Source organism: Schistocerca piceifrons, chromosome 6 (genome assembly GCF_021461385.2).
Source record: "Schistocerca piceifrons isolate TAMUIC-IGC-003096 chromosome 6, iqSchPice1.1, whole genome shotgun sequence".
Classification (NCBI taxonomy): domain Eukaryota; kingdom Metazoa; phylum Arthropoda; class Insecta; order Orthoptera; family Acrididae; genus Schistocerca; species Schistocerca piceifrons.
In genome coordinates this window covers 456956716-456974862 of record NC_060143.1, presented here as the reverse complement: position 1 = coordinate 456974862, position 18147 = coordinate 456956716, and positions in this window count along the sequence as shown.

Genomic DNA, 18147 nt, shown 5'->3' with positions numbered 1-18147 from the left:
TCAACTGCACATACGGTTCACGTCCACGCTGTCGCGGCATGCTACCAGTGTCAAAGACTGCGATGGAGCTCCGTATGCCACGGCAAACTGGCTGACACTGACGGTGGCGGTGCACAAATGCTGCGCAGCTAGCGCCATTCGACGGCCAACACCGCGGTTCCTGGTGTGTCCGCTGTGCCGTGCGTGTGATCATTGCTTGTACAGCCCTCTCGCAGTGTCCGGAGCAAGTATGATGGGTCTGACACACCGGTGTCAATGTGTTCTTTTTTCCACTTCCAGGAGTGTATATATATATATATATATATATATATATATTATTTGAGAGTGAAACAACATCTGAAACAGAATTGATATGTGGCTGTCTTAAGTTGGCCGCCACTTTAGTGAAATATTTCAGCGGCAACTTTAAAGCAAACTGCTAAGGACACAACAATCTTGATGGTCAATTTTCACGATAATAATTATGTACTGGTGGCCCAGAACCCACCCAAAAATCAAAAATTCGACTTATATTATGAATAATCTTTAAATATAGTGCAAACAGTGTCTTACGTGGTGAAATTGTTCTCTGCTAATGTAGGAACCCTGATTATTTCGTAAGAACTATTAGGAAATATTTTTTGACAGGAAAGAATATATTAGTGTTGTGCGTGTGTGGTATTGTGTTTAAAAATAGTTCATTTTGTTTAAGGAACAATGTTGCCACCTTGAACAACAGTTCGATAAACTGTGTGAGATTACGCTTGTGAAAAAATTGAGTCCTGTTTACACTGCTTGTCAGAAACATTGGTACATATTCTCAGGTGGAGATTTCTCTAACAGGATAACTATGTTTAGCGATTAAATGAAACCCCATGTTACGCTAATCGTGATTAATTGGTTATGTTGTATTCCTGTCCACGATTTGTAAAATACTGCAATCCTAACCGCACGCCACAATGCGATTTCGTATGACAGCAGGAACACCCTTGTGGTTATCCTACGCACCCTCACAGCAAATTCGGAAGTCAATCTGGCGATTCGGCCTGTTGTGCCGTCATACATGAACAGCATTCCAGGCGGTGTTTGCCAACAGGATAACGCTCGCAAACATACTGCTGCTGTAGCCCAACACGCTCTACAGACAGACGACCTGTCATCTTGGCCTCCTAGATCACCAAATCAGTCTCCAATCAAGCATATGTGGGACATCATCGAACGACAATTGCAGCGCCATCCACAATCAGCATTAACCTTCGTTGTGTCGTCCGAACAGGTGAAAACACGCATGAAACTCCATCCCACAAACTGACATCCAGCACGCGTATAACACCAACCATGCACCTTTGCATGTTTGCATTCAATATTCTGGCTGTTATACCGGTAATTAGTGTACCGGTATATCACATTTGGAATGGCTAATCTCGCGCTTTCATTATCCTGTAGTTTTGCAATGTTAATCACTTAAATACGTTATCCAGACAAATGTATTCCAGAAATTACGTTATTCCATATTAATTATTTTTTTGGTATTGCGATTTTTTTCCGTCACTGTATTTTAAGTATGATTGTTTGGGAAATGAAATCGTTTATCTGAAGGATATATCAACGTCTAAGGGGCGGAGATTCATTAATTAATTATTTGGGAAGTTGAAATACATTTGTGTGTCATTTGGGGAGAGAAAGAAAATAGTTAATAATATACTAGCAGTATGGATACTGTGAAGGCTTATTAGTATGTCGTGTCTGAAATGTTTCTTTGGTACATTTAACTATAATAACATTACTGATGCATCAAGTCAGGGGAAATTTCGAGCCATGATTACAAGGTGACAGGAGGTGAAAGCTTAAAACAGAATCGCAGTCAGTACGGAAGAATTATGAGGTTTTTGTGTTTATGTAATGCTTAAATGATAAATAACGCTGTTATGGATCGCTATAGGACGAAGAAATCAAACCGTCGAAAGATATGAGTGATTGGTTTTGTGCATAGGTAGTGTAATGAAATTATATCCCACTAATGAATACGACAAAAAAATTCTATTCAAACAACATATGTCAAATTTTGTGTTCGTTGTCTTTTACGGTATGGCATTTTCTACATTACTTTGTATTGACCGTATATCGTATTAAACATAGTAATGGGGCTGATATTACGGGAGTACGGGAAGTGAAAAGACAATTTTGTTCGGAGACTAAGAAATTGAAAATCAGTGTGGTTTTGATATTATAGATATTTGTAAAATCTGTTTGCTTTTGGTAGTTTTCCAAAGATATCATTTTAAAAAATTGTTTGAAGTAGGTAATGCAGAGATTCTACAGTTTTCCTGGAAATTTGGAAAAAGCGTGAGTATAGTGCATAAGAGGAAGTTAAGGACCAATTCTAAGGGCTACTCCTATATACTGTTATTTTCAAAATACTATTTTTGTTTCAAAAAACTGCAATTTTGAAAAGAAATCACCGAAGAGGATGTGTGAGGTTCTCTTTATTTAGGAAAATACTTTTTTCTAAATTTTACGTTTACTAGCATTCGGCAGATATCAGAAGTAACTCGCTGCCTCAATAAGCCACATGGTGCGGTAATGAATAATAGGAGTCGTGGAAGGTACGCGAAACAAGAGAGCGAATTTTGCTTGACAGTAAATACCTAAGTGAACAAGAAGTGTGGAACGAAACCCAGAATTTTCTTTATTGCGAAGTTTTACGAAGTAAGAACGAAGCAGGAATAGCCTTCGGGTCATCACGAATTTGATACCATAAAATAGCCCTACAGTAAATGTTAATTCAGGAGATGAGTGAATATAAAACTTCCTGGCAGATTAAAACTGTGTGCCGGACCGAGACTCGAACTCGGGACTATTGCCTTTCGCGGGCAAGTGCCAGGAAGATTCATATCAGCGTACACTCGACTGCAGAGTGAAAATCTCACTCTGGGAACATCCTCCAGGCTGTGGCTAAGCCACGTCTCCGCAGTATCCTTTCTTCCAGGAGGGCTAGTTCTGCCGGGTTCGCAGGAGAGCTTCTGTAAAGTTTGGAAAGTAGGAGACGAGGTACTGGCGGAAGTGAAGCTGTGAGGACGGGGCGTGAGTCGTGCTCGGATAGCTCAGATGGTAGAGCGCTTGCATCGAAAGGCAAAGGTCCCGAGTTCGAGTCTCGGTCCGGCACACAGTTTTAATCTTCCAGGAAGTGTCATAACAGCGCACACTCTGCTGCAGAGTGAAAATCTCATTCATGAATGAATATAGCTAAATTACCGAAGATATGCGAATAGCTACGTAGTTTTAAGATGTAAAAAAGAAATTTGGACCGTGCGCCTATCTCACCTGTTGGAGATACAATATACTCTGAGTCTGTTCTTGCATGTTGGTATTACCACGCTCTCGAATTTCATTAACTTTTTGAGAGTAATCGTTTCAAAATGTTAATTTACTAATGTTTTGCGATGTTGCCTAATACAAGCATCGTTATGGCATTCCAGGATTATGTCAAGTAAATTAACTACTGCATGTCCACTTATAATCACAGGTAGCCTGCTTGCACCTTCTGGAGAATCCAATGCGCTACAGGAACTGCTAGAAGGGAGTACATATACGAGAGATTCACGGGAAACAGGTACAGGTCAATCCTTCGGCGATTCATTTAGGTAATCCACGAAAGGGTTAGCCGAACTATACTGTATGGCGCCTGCACCACTTTCCACGGCAGCGCGGATAAACGGAGAAACTTTTTATCGGCTTAGTAAAGCTCGGGGTCTTAAAAGTTTCAGTGACGGCTTTTAGCAATGTTTAGCAGAGATTTCGGGTGTATTACATTTATGCCTACGTATTATCTAAGTAAGTTGCCCATCCGGATCTTTATGTTATTCATGTAAACCAGTGGGTTACAGAACCCACGTTGATAATAAACAGAAATGCTCTTAAGCTGAAAAAGTATAATCCACTCGAATAATCGATCTACAGCTCCGAAAGGCATTGTGAGTAAAACAAATAAAATCTTTTGGCTGCATACAGCCGCTTTGGTTGCTTTAACTGTTACTCTTAGGTAGTTAGGTATGAAACCAAATATTACGCTGATTTTTAAAGCTAGTCAAGGAAATGAGGAATTATGAATAGTACTTTCCAAATATTAAAATGTAAACAAGGTAAAACGGCAGGAGAAAGACGAGTATCTACTGTAGGCCGTGTTCCACAACTTCCAAATAATTAACAACAGAGAAATTCGCTGCTAGGTTGTAGGCTTTACTGCCGAAACTAGTTTCGATCAAAAGACTATCCGTCGTCCAGTATGTAACAGAGCAGAGGTAGTTCTCATTGCGTGAAATGATTTAACAGTTGTCGGTGACAAGAGTACTCACTAAAATGATTATTACAGATCATTACTACAAACACTTAACAGAAATCTTCTATGGAGTCGAAAACCATTTTAAAAAAGAATCTGCTGAGAAAATGAAACTTTGTCGTGTTTACCTACTTACGAATTTTCGTCGATCGGTCAACAGGTGCAAACTACATCACAGTAACAGGCGTATACACTAACACGAGACTCATTTCATTTAAAAATAACCCAAAATAATGAAATCGTATTGCACTCATGTCAGACATGTTTAGGAAAATTTGTGTAATAAAGTACGTAATGAAAGCGGATTAATACATTTTTTCTGAATTTTTGGATCAAGAGTGTGGTTAGGGTGAAATTTTGAAAAATTTTCAAAAAAGGGCGGCGTTACGATAGGTGGCTCAGAAGTTTGTAATCACTATAACCTAGTTTATGAAGGAGTTTTACTCAGTTTGATGTCATTGGAAAGATAAAAGGATCAATCATGAAACAAAATTATTAAAATGCTGTAATTACGCGCATAAATATTATATTTACAAATATTTAATTAGAGTCGTTTCTGAAGATCTTTTCTCCAAATTTTGGGACTTTTGTCACTAAAATCACAAGTTTCACCAGCTTAAATTTTGTTTTAAATAATGCCTGTTATCAAACTTTTCAAGATTAGTAAAGTTAGAAGGGTGTTTGTCCTTTTTTTTAGTTATTTAAAACTAAAAATTTTCGTTTTCTTTTTTGACTCTTAGCTAGTGTACAACAAATTATGTCCAGTTCACATAAAACCCATTCATAACATTATAAACAAGAGTTCTTTCTTTTAAACAAGTTGTAAATGGGTAATATTGTGTCTGATCCGAAAGTATATACGCGACCAGTGTTCGTGCTTGAGCTTGGAGCATGCAAAGCCACTGAAATATTTCCATTAGCGATTCATCAAACATCAGCTTGAAATGGCGACAATCTGAAGACGTTACACTTGGCCTCATAATTGTAATCTTTGAATCTCTATGTTCCTCACAGATATGTTTTCCAATTTTTCCAAGCCACAGTCGGTTATCACAGACAACTGCGACCAACGATTCTTCTTTAGTAGTGATAAAGGCCCTGCTTTGTAGCCCAAGATGAACTAGTGTTAATTTACTAACTGATGAAATACTGTTTATCTGCAACCTGCTGCCATTCAGTGGTTGGAAGAAGTGATTATTTCTTGCACCAGGAATAGTAGAACCAGTTTCATATAGTTTTTGTAATATACTTGTGAAGTTTGTTATCTCCCCTGTTGTAACAACAGTTGATTAAATTTCCGGAACGAGAGTTTTGGCAAAAGTTGACAGGTCTTTTGGACTTAAAACGTGATTATTTTATGAACACGGTGTATTTGCTCTTGCTGCTAAACGTTTGATAGTAGCACCAACTCCACGGCATTGTCACAAATTTACAAAGTTCTTGAAGCTTTTGTATTGTGCAGAACTGTCATCACTGAAGTAAATGAAATATTACATGTGTGGTATTTGTTCCAGTGCATAGGTGACAGCGGTGCACAAAGTATCATGGAGTCTTTCATTGCTTAAGTAGCGACGCTAAGATTTTGATATGTAATGCTGTTGTGAGGAGCTTTGAAGTCATAGGACGAAATATTCAGCAAATTCATCCACTGTCGTCGAATGTAGAACGATCAGTCTGGATACATTGCTTGAAAATAAGCTCTACAGACTCTTGTAAGGATTCCAGCTACAGTAAAAACTATGCAGCTCTTCTTCCATTTTGGTGAAAACTGAGTACAGATACGTTACTATTTTCTCAGTTAACGCAAACTGAGTCTTTTGTCATACAAACTCTTTTTCTACTATCTGAAAGGTCAGTTAGACAAACGCTTATTAGCAGAAGTTTTATTTACATTAGGTTGATGCATAAGTTGGCAGCATTTTTCCACGCGTTTAATAAGCACAACAGATATAATAACAGAGAATTTAGTCATGAGTAATGTTCAGGGTGTCCAAAAATAATGTATACACTCTTTGAAACACAATATCTCTTTAATTAAGGGAGACAGAAATGCAGTTTTTATGGGTAGTAATTTAGAAGGCGGTGAAAAACATAACAATGCTTTCTTCATTTCAGGATTGTCTGCAAACATGGCGTTTTCGTTTGAACAACGAAAATTAGTGCTAAAGTATTACTGAAAAACAGAGAATGTGAGTGCGGTAGGCCGACGTTGGAGAGTTGAACTGGGAACACCACCACCTACAAGAGTAACAATCGCAAGAATCAGAAATAAGTTTGAAGTCGAAGGAACGGCGCACGATATGAAGAAGGACATAGCGGACGGATAAGTTCAACAGACAGTGAGAGTGTTGACGCAGTAATCCAGGCATACACACGATCCTCGTGAGACTGGGATCTGCAGAAGCAGTGTTCATAGAATCTTGCGGTCTCAGAACTTTCAGCCTTACATTCCAAAACCTGTCCGTGCTCTTAACGAGGATGATCCTGATAGGCGAAGCGAATTTTGTGAGTGGTTCATTAACAGATGTGAAGAAGAGCAACGTTTCCAAGATCGAATTCTTCGGTCGGATGAAGCGACGTTTAAACTTGATGCAACAATTAACCGGCATAATTGCGTGTACTGGGCCAGGAAGAACCCATACGTAACCGAGCAGAGGCATGTTAATCTACCAGAAGTAACAGCCTGGTGTGGTCTGTCTTCTAGAGGCTTAATCGAGCCATACTTCTTTGACAACACTGTCACAGGCGACTTGTACTTGGAAATGTTGGAAATGATAACTCCTGGTCTTAGCGTCGTGTTTGGAAATGAAAATTATTGCTTTCAACAGGCAAGGGCACTACCTCACTTTCACCTGGATGTGAGGGCATTTCTCTATCGTACATACCCTGCGAGATGGCTAGGACGTAGAGGGAGTGTCGAGTATCCCGCTCGATCTCCAGATTCAGACTTCTCTATACTTCTTTCTGTGGGGTACTCTCAAAAACACAGTTTACGCTGTGCTACCACACACACTGGATGAACTTAGGGAGCAAATTGAGCAAGCCTGCGATTCTGTTCCGTTGGAAACAATAAAGTTGGCATGTCGCTCAGTTGCAATTCGTTGTCGACGGTGTATTGCGATGGACGGACACCAGTTTGAACATTTACCCCGTTAAGTCGGACCATGAGGCACCTAACACCACTAAAATTGTATTTCTAATCTCTTTCATTAAAGAGATGTTCTGTTTCAAAGAGTGTATACATTATTTGGGACACCCTATATTCTCCTTCACTGTTTACAACAGTCTGCCAACGCCGGGATAACTTTTCGATTCCACGACTGTAGAAACCACGTAGTTTTCAGGCGAAGAACTCGTTGAACCATCTTCCTCCGGAAAGGAAGTTCCTTGAAGGGAGTTCGATAGAGCAAAGGGTGAAAATCAGAGCGCAAGATCAGGCGAATAAGTTGGGTACTGAGTGACTTCCTAATTCCAGTATTGTTTTTTTTGTCAGTCTAGCAGCATGCGGGAGGGTTGTATCGGGGAGTAGCATCACTTCACGCAGTCTTCCGGGTCATTGTTTTTGGATTGAGTCTGCAAGACGTCTCAGTTGTTGACAATACAGCGTCGCTGTTCCACCAGATCCATAACATTATCTTTTGTAGTTACGCGCAGGTCTCTGTATGGGAAGTTGTTGGTTTGTTTGGGCTCCGTCATTCCTTTATTTTCCTTATGTTAGCATAAAGACACCATTTCTCGTCACCAGTAATGATACGGGATAGGAATGGTCGGTGTTGTTCACGAGCTAATTAAAGACGAGCATCCAGAGACGCACATATGGCTAACCCCCGATTTTTGTGATTTTGGCTTAGAGCATGCGGTAACCATACATCAGATTTTTCAACCTCCCCCTGTGCATGCAATTATCGCACGATGGCGGCACGATGACACACATTTGCCAGTTCTCAAGTACACTGACATGGATCACTGTCGAGTAATACGCTTAAACGATCTTCCTCGCACCCCGAAGGTCTTCCTGAACCTGGAGAGCGGCTGAAGTCAAACCAATCCTACTTAAAACGAGAAAATCATTTTTTTGCTATGCTCTGGCCAGCAGAATTATCCTCATACAGTCGCAAATGTTTCTGGAGGCCTCAGATGCTGTCACCCCTTTAATGCACTCAAACACAAGAATACCAAGGAAAAGTTTAGATTTATCCACTTGGCACTCCATTTCCTAACATCCACAGTTCCACTCACTATCTCCATACGACAAACTGACAAAATACCAACAGTGAACTACAAATAACAAATTACAATCGATAAATAAACCCGTAGCAACTGAAATACAAACACGCAAAACGAAAACACTTCGAACTTCCGAATCAACAAAATATGATCATCATACTAAAAAAACGTATGTTTCCACATCTTTACCTATTCCGCTTCCCACTTTATAGCTTACTTTTGAAAAAATATCATCTTTTAGTAGTAGCTGTGATTTCTGTACCACGTATTCTATGGTGTAAATTTTTTTTATTTTTTTTTATCAGATGAAGTTATTGCTAAGGTAAGTATTTGGAGGTTTTCTTTAAGATAACTTCTGCTAAATTTCTCTTCAAGTCTTTCCATTAAAATTTCAGCCACGTTACCAAAAGAAGAGGCACTGAACAAAGCAGACAGGAACGTAGAAACAACGAAATCAAAAAAATTCGTCTTTAGATACAATATACACAGACACACACACACACACACACGCACACACAAACACATACACACACACACACACACACACACACACACGTCCTGTGAGTGCTGCTGCTGGACTGAATTTTTCCTTTTTTTTTTTTTTCATTTATTGCTATTTAATCATCAGAGGTAACACCCATTACAGTATCAGAGCTAACCGATTTTTTTATGTTGTAAAGTATGTAAATAGACATCATGTGAAAAAAGTAAACTTCTGAAAAGTATGATTTAGGTAAAAAATCCTGGATTTCGCAAAAGAGAAAAATAATATGTAGAAACAACTTTCACTACTGATTTGTAAATACTAACATGGGTAATTCCAGAGTTTTGATATATTTATAATATATTTCATTCTTTTAACTTTGTACTGACAATTGATTGAATGAAACTGATTCATAAATAAAGAAGCTATAGTTGTTACAATCTTATAAGCCATCTAGTCTCTCGATGCCCGTTTATGAAAATGATGTACATTCCAAAACGGCCTAACTGTACTTTTCATCAAAAAAAATTGAAAAATTATTTTAACCCTGTTCATGATCTAAATTCTTACACCAAATTTTCAGGTATGTCTGCTGCTATGGGGATAAGAGACACTGGTTGATTTCAAATGAAAAAGCCACGGGCAGAGTGCAACAGAACTAACGGCTGTCCCCTGTGTCGGCTGACACATGGAGTCCAGCGACAATCATCCTCAAGTTCTACGATTCGAGTTATGTATCACAGCATGGAAGCGAGCCAAATATACGTAGGAACTATAGGGTGCCCCATACTACAGGATAGTAATAAATGGAGATTTGCCATATGCGTCAGCTACCAAGCCAGTATCAGCTACATAAAATAACCTAACAATGCGAAACGTGCTACAAAACCGAATGCACACGATTAGCTTCTTTATGTTACTATTCTCCTTGGCAAAAATTCGTTGGGAAGTTGTGTTCCATTATTATGAACTGTTTTTACAGACTCATTGTGCTGTGTGTCTCTTTAAAGGGATCCTATGTTGATAACCGCAGGACTGACACATCAACCACATGCTATAACTTCACAGTTTTCACTTTTATGGCTTATCCGTGTAGTTGAAGACCTGCTTTCTCAGTCATTTCAGAGCATTTTACAAGGGGCGGTCAAATGAAGTCTAGACAGATGAAAAAAAAAATTAAGTAAACTGTTTGTTATTTCAAAAAAACCCTCCATAAATATTAATTCATTTCCCCACTGCGAGACCAGACTGTCAGAACTTCATGAGAAATGTTTGTAGTGGCTACGAATGTCTTCTTTCTTCAGTGCTGCGAAAGCATCGCGTGGAGAGATATCGAGGATGTATTGAGGATTTGTAAGGGATTCCCAGCGAAACTTCTCCATCATACTCTTGTCAGCCTTGGCATCATGTGGGCAGTTATTCACGAATCTCTGAACTATCGCAATATTTCTTCTGATTAGTTACCGCGACAGCTGACAAAAAGAAACATGAACCTTTGGAAACATCGAATTCAGATTTAAGTGGTTTTGAATTGGAAGGAGAAGACTTTCCCAATCGTATAGTTGCCGTTGATGATACGTGGGTCTGTCACTACTATCCAAACAGTACGTGACAGAGCATGGCGTGAAAACATCCCCTTTCGCCTACAGCGAAAGAAAGTTTAGTAACACTACTTGACCCAGCTCGATCCGTATTTGACTAGCTTTTACGTACTTTCAATACGGATCATTCTTTAATATTAATGATTCTCAGTTAGCTTCCTTGAAAGCATTTGCTGTGAGCTCATAATAGTTTTCTTAGCATCGACGACTTACACTGATGGGCCAGAACATGATGACCACCAGCTTAGTAGCTCGTTTGACTGTCTTTGGTACGAAATACATCACTGATTCTGGACATCAGGAATCCGACTGTACTCTATGTTGGTAGATTTATGGAGGTCTGTGGCATTAGATGTCTACGCACAGATCATTTAATTCGCATAAATAACGGGCCGCTAATATGCGTACGGGGTGATGGCACCCAATAGCGACTCGGATATGTTCCATAGATTCATATCAGGCGAATTTGGTCATCGCGACGTCAACGTGCGTTCTCTACTGTGCTCCTCAAACCACTCTAGCAAGGTGCTGTCTACGAGACACAGATAATTATGCTGCTCAAAGATGACATCGCCGTAAGGGAAGACGTCAGTCGTGAGGCGATACAGGGCATTTGCAGCTATGAGGGTTATTTCACTAGGTCCCATGCAAGCGCAAGAGAATGTCTCCCATAAAATAATACTGGTCCCTCCAGCTGCGTGCGTTGCGCGCTGCACGTTTAGCGCCGCCGTTCATCTCAAATGGTTCAAATAGCACTATGGGACTAAACATCGGAGGTCATCAGTCCCCAAGAACTTAGAACTACTTAAACCTAACTAACCTAAGGACATCACAGACATCCATGCCCGAGGCAGGATTCGAACCTGCGACCGTAGCAGTCGCGTGGTTCCGGACTGAAGCGCCTAGAACCGCTTGGCCACCGCGGCAGGCCCGTTCAGCTCCATGACGACGTTTGTGGTGAAGACCATCGATCCAGTGTAGCAAGAACATGATTCACACTAAAAGCCGGCACGATTCCACTGATCGACGGTCGAATCCCGATGGTCCCGTTCCCATTGAAAACGCATTATCGATATCGTTGGGTCAGTATGTGAACACACAAGGGTGGTCTGTTGCGGAGCTACAAGTTCAACAATGTACGATGTGGCCTGAAACACTTGTGCGTACACCAGCAATATACTCTCTCGGCAGAGATGCGACAGATCACCATCTATCCTACTTTACAAAGTAGACAAGCCTCTGAACCCCACGTTCTGTGAAGAGGCAAGGACGTCAAACCATTGGGTGCCTAGCGGTAATTTCACTGTCCTTCTAGCTCTTTCCGTACACGATGACGACAGTAGCAGGTGATCATTCGACCAGCTTCGCTTTTTTCGAGGCTCTCGTTCTCAGGCTCAGCATAATACACTCATACTCATAAATTGAAGATAATTGCAGAATGTGGTGCCACACAACATGACACTACACTAAACTGTCGCTAATAGCGTAGGCACATAAGGAACACACACGGCCGGCCGCGGTGGACGTGCGGTTCTAGGTGCTGCAGTCCGGAACCGAGGGACTACTACGGTCGCAGGTTCGAATCGTGGATCGGGCATGGATTTATTTATTTATTTATTTATTTATTGTTCCGTGGGACCAAATTAAGGAGAAGTTTCCATGGTCATGGAACGAGTCAATACATGAAATTATAACACGATATTAGAAACAGATAAAGTGAAATATAAAAAAAACATATTCAGGTGACAAGTCGTAAGTTTAAATGAAGAAAATCAACAATGCAACACTGGAATTTACTTAATTTTTTAGCTCTTGCAGGAGCTCCTCGACAGAATAGAAGGAGTGAGCCATGAGGAAACTCTTCAGTTTAGACTTAAAAGAGTTTGGGCTACAGCTAAGATTTTTTAGTTCTTGTGATAGCTTATTGAAAATGGATGCAGCAGAATACTGCACTCCTTTCTGCACAAGAGTCAAGGAAGTTCATTCTACATGCAGATTTGATTTCTGCCTAGTATTAAGTGAGTGAAAGCTGCTAACTCTTGGGAATAGGCTAACAACAAACGACATTAAAGAAAATATATACTGTGAGGGCAATGTCAGAACTCCCAGATTTTTGAACAGGGGTCGACAAGACGTTCTCGAACTTACACCACATATAGCTCGAACAGCCCGTTTTTGAGCCAAAAATACCCTTTTTGAATCAGAAGAATTACCCCAAAAAATAATACCATCCGACATAAGCGTATGAAAATATGCGAAGTAGACTACTTTTCGTGATGAAGTGTCACTTATTTCAGATACTGTTCTAATGGTAAATAAAGCAGCATTTAGCTTCTGAACAAGATCCTGGACATGGTCTTTCCACAACAGCTTAGTATCTATCCGAACGCCTAGGAACTTGAACTGTTCCGTCTCGCTTATAATATGCCTATTCTGTCTGATAAAAATATCGGTTCTTGTTGAATTGTGAGACTGTAAAAACTCTTACTGTGATTTAGCATCAAATTATTTTCCACAAGCCACGAACTTATTTCATGAACTACATTATTTGTTACTGTTTCAATATTACACACAAGATCCTTCACTGTCTAGCTGGTGTCATCAGCAAACAGAAATATTTTTGAATCACCAGTAATACTAGAAGGCATATCATTTATATAAATAAGAAACAGCAGTGGCCCCAGCACCGACCCTTGGGGAACGCCCCACTTAACAGTGCCCCATTGTGACTGAACATCACTACCACTCTCCATATTGCGGAGAATTACCCTCTGCTTTCTGGTCTTAAAGTAAGAGGCGAACCAATTGTAAGCTACTCCTCTTACTCCATAATGGTCCAACTTCTGCAGTAATATTTTGTGGTCAACACAGTCAAAAGCCTTCGTTAAATCAAAGAAAACACCTAGCGTTCGCATCTTTTTATTTAATCCGTCCAATACCTCACAGAGAAAAGAGAATATAACATTTTCAGTTGTTAAACCATTTCTAAAACCAAACTGAACATTTGACAGCAAATTATGTGAATTTAAATGCTCCAGTAACCTTGTATATACAACCTTTTCGATAACTTTAGCAAACACCGATGGCATAGAAATAGGTCTAAAATTGTCAACATTATCAATGTCTCCCTTTTTATAAAGTGGCTTCACTACCGAGTACTTTAATCGGTCAGGAAACCGACCACTCCTAAAGGAAAAGTTACAGATATGGCTGAGAACTGGGCTAACATACATAGAACAATACTTTAGTATTCTGCTAGATACCCCGTCATATCCATGAGAGTTCTTGGTCTTTAGTGATTTAATTATTAACTCAATCTCCCTCTTGTCAGTATCATGGAGGAACATTTCAGGTAACAGTCTCGGAACACTTTTTTCTAAGAGCGCTATATGATTCCTGTTGGGACTAGGTTTCTATTTAGTTCACCTGCTATATTCAGAAAGTGATTATTAAATACTGTACATATATGCGACTTATCAGTAACACGGACATTCCCACTACGCACTGATTCTATATCCTCGACCTGTCTCTGCAGACCAGCAACTTCCTTTACGTTTTAATTTTATCCTGAGACTTAGCTATTCTATCTGCATACCACATACTTTTTGCCTTCCTAATAACATTTTTAAGCACCTTACAATACTGTTTGTAATGCGCTGCTGCATTTAGATTTTGGCTGTTTCTAACGTTTTGATATAATTGCCACTTTGTTCTACAAGATATTCTTATCCCTCTAGTCATCCACCCAGGCTGCCTGTTTGTGCTAGTACCCTGTTTTAAACGTTGTAACGGAAAGCAACTTTCAAAGAGCATGAGAAAAGTCTTGAGAAATGCATTATATTTATCGTCTACTGTATCAGCGCTATAAACATCCTGTCACTCTTGTTCCTTTATAAGGGCCGGCCCAAGTGGCCGTGCGGTTAAAGGCGCTGCAGTCTGGAACCGCAAGACCGCTACGGTCGCAGGTTCGAATCCTGCCTCGGGCATGGATGTTTGTGATGTCCTTAGGTTAGTTATGTTTAACTAGTTCTAAGTTCTAGGGGACTAATGACCTCAGCAGTTGTGTCCCATAGTGCTCAGAGCCATTTGAACCGTCCTTTATAAGGTTTACAAAGGTCTCTACAGCAACTGCATCAGCTTTCCTGAACAGCTGATGACTATATTTAACACGTGTTGCTCCGCAAAAATCTTTTAAAGTTAAAATTTGTGCATCATGATCTGAAAGGCCATTCACCTTTTTGCTAACAGAATGCCCTTCTAGTAATGAGGAACGAACAAAAATGTTGTCTATGGTTGTTCTACTGTTCCCTTGCACTCTCGTTGGAAAGAATACGGTTTGCATAAGATTATATGAATTAAAGAGGTCTACCAGCATCCTCTTCCTTGCACAATCACTTATACAATTAATATTGAAGTCACCACGTATAACTAACTTTTTGTATTTCCTATAAAGTGAACAAAGAACCTCCTCTGGCTTTAACAAAAATGTTGTGAAATCGGAGTCTGGGGTCTATAAATAACAACAGTTACAAGTTTAGCTCCGTTAAATTTAACCGCACCTGCACAACATTCAAACACCTTTTCAGTGCAGTACTTTGAAACATCAATTGACTCAAATTGGATGCCGTTTTTCACATACATGGCTACTCCCCCACATCGCTAAGAGCTCCTCGAAAAGCTGCCAGCCAACCTGTATCCTGGTAAAGGAAGCCTCTGAATTATCTCCTTATTTAAGAAGTGTTCAGATATACCAATAATTTCAGAGTCAACATCTATAAGCAGTTCACTAACTTTATCTCTAATGCCTTGTATATTTTGATGAAATATGCTAATTCCCTCATTACTCGGATACCTAAGCTTTGTCAAAAGTGATTCCCTTGTTAGAGAGACTTCCCTTAAGCGGGAATACCTATCAGCTGACTTCAATCTAAAAAAGGTGCAGCTCTAACACCCACTACTGCAGGAATTTTCCCATGAGTGATCCCACCAACCCAACCTATGATGTCACCTATAAGCTTTGCCAACCTCCCCTTCCCATACCTCTTCAGGTGCAGGCCATGTCTAGTGAAACCCGTCCTACTGATAGACTCCACCGACACCACTGAAATGTGACCCATGCTTTCTGTCATCAGCGCACCCCCAAGTCTCATGTTATTACGCCTGACGGCTGTATTAAGATGAGGCAGATCGTGACGCTGAAACAGTTCCACGAAATGCACATTCGTGTTGCCAGTCTGAGTGGCTATCTTTTCCAGGTCACCATCTATGTTATACTCCCCATCCCTACCAATACTATTACCAGCCCCACCCACAATCATTACCTGATCCTCTTTAGTAAAATCCCTACATAACCCCCCTATGTTAACAGTCACCTGAGCCAAACCTGCATTAGGCTTCACCATGTTGGTGACCTGGTACTCACTCCCCAGCACTCCCTGCAACTGCTGGCCTACACCTCTGCCATGAGAACTACCTAACAGCAGAATCTTCTTCTTCCTCTTCGACTTTGGAACTGTTCTAGGCACAGTAACCACTGAGGTCTGCTGCATACTTCCTACATCTACAGCTACTAGAGATTCCTCTCCATTAGACTCTGACAGTTGGTCATATCTATTGTAAACACCAATAGTAAAACTATCTGAAAATCTTCTTCTCCTAGCAGATCTCTTGCCAACAGCCAGCTCCCATTCCCCAACCCCCTTCTCCCTTCTCATCCTATCTAGCTCCTCCTGTGCGTTTTTCAACTGCACCTTAAGGGCACAGATCTTACGATCCTGTTCCTCTATCAACTTACTCTTGCTACATAACCTGCAGTTCCTGGAGAGGATCTCACCAGAATGCCCACTGGCTTCCCCACTGCATTCCCCCCAGTGAAAATACTTCGAACAAGTCTCACACCGCAATCCACTACTCACGAACCTATGGCAAAGCCCACACTTCTCACTCATGGTAAAATTTTACTTTTTCTAAGCTCCGCTACTACAATAAGAAGATGTTAAAAACCTGACTACAATAATCACAAACTTACTCTACAAGGGAAGTAACTACTATTATTAACAGTATTAATAAACAACAAATGTGAATATAACAAAAGACTAATACAGAAAGAGAATCAAACGTCTAATGACACAGTAACGAAGCTGAAAACAGTTCCCAAAAGGTTCTTCTGAAATTATTTCACCAGAAAACACCAACAACACCGGTTGAAGACTACTAAAGTTCCTAAATAAACCACTATACACAAACAATTAATTAGTACTTAGCTTTCGATGCGCCGCTACAGCTGCAACTGATCAGCGCGGAATGTAAACACAGGCAAGAGGTTAAGTTGCTCGATACGAAACACTCACAAATATCAGGTCACAACACAAGAAAGGCAGAGGTGAATGAAGAAACCACTAATACGTCACTTATATAGTAAATATTATCACAAAAACCGTTAAAATATGTATCTGAAAATATATGAAAACTTAGAGAGCGATCTCACACGCAGTCACTCGCTTATGTGTGTGATGTCCTTAGGTTAGTTAGGTTTAAGTAGTTCTAAGTTCTAGGAGAATGATGCTTTAAGACGTTAAGTCCCATAGTGCTCAGAGTCATTTGAATCATTTGAACACACACGACACAGGTCTGTAAGTCCACGGTATTGGTGGTAGGTTGAAAAAACCGTCCCGAACCACATGTGTTACAAAACGCCACTTTACCCTGCGCACGTACCCCAATATGGGATATGATCACCATGCACAAGTACACAGGCCGCACAATGGGTTGGCATACTCAGGATCAGGTGGTCGAGCAGCTGCTGGGCTATGGGCTCCCATTCTTGCACCAGTTCCTGTCGGAGCACCCGAAGTGCCCTAGAGGTTTTAAGACGTGCAGCGATACGTTGACCGAGAGCATCCCAGGCGTGCTTGATGGAGTTTAGGTCTGGAGAACAAGCAGGCTACTCCATTCGCCTGTATCTTCTGTTTCAAGGTACTTCTCCACAATGGCAGCTCCGTGAGACCGTGCGTTATCATCCATCAGGTGGAAGGTGGGATCCACTGCACCCCTGAAATGGCGGACATACTGATGCAAAATGACGTCCCGATACACCTGATCTGTTACAGTTCCTCTGTCAAAGACATTCAGGTGAGTACGTGCACCAATCATATTCCCACCCCACACCATCAAACCACGGCCTCTATACAGGTCGCTTTCAAGGACATTAAGCGGTTGGTGTCTGGTTACTGGTTCACGCCAGATGAAAACCCGGCGAGAATCACTGTTCAGACTATACCTGGACTCGTCCCTGAATAACCTGGGACTACTCTTCCAATGACCATGTACCGTGTTCTTGACACCAGACTTTACGGGTTCTCCTGTGACCAGGGGTCAGTGGAATGCACCTTGCAGGACTCCAGGCGAATACACCATGTCTGTTCAGTCGTCTGTAGACTTTGTGTCTGGAAAAAACTGCTCCAGTGGCTGCAGTGAGGTCCCAAGCGAGGCTGCCTTCAGTACTCCGTGGCCATCTG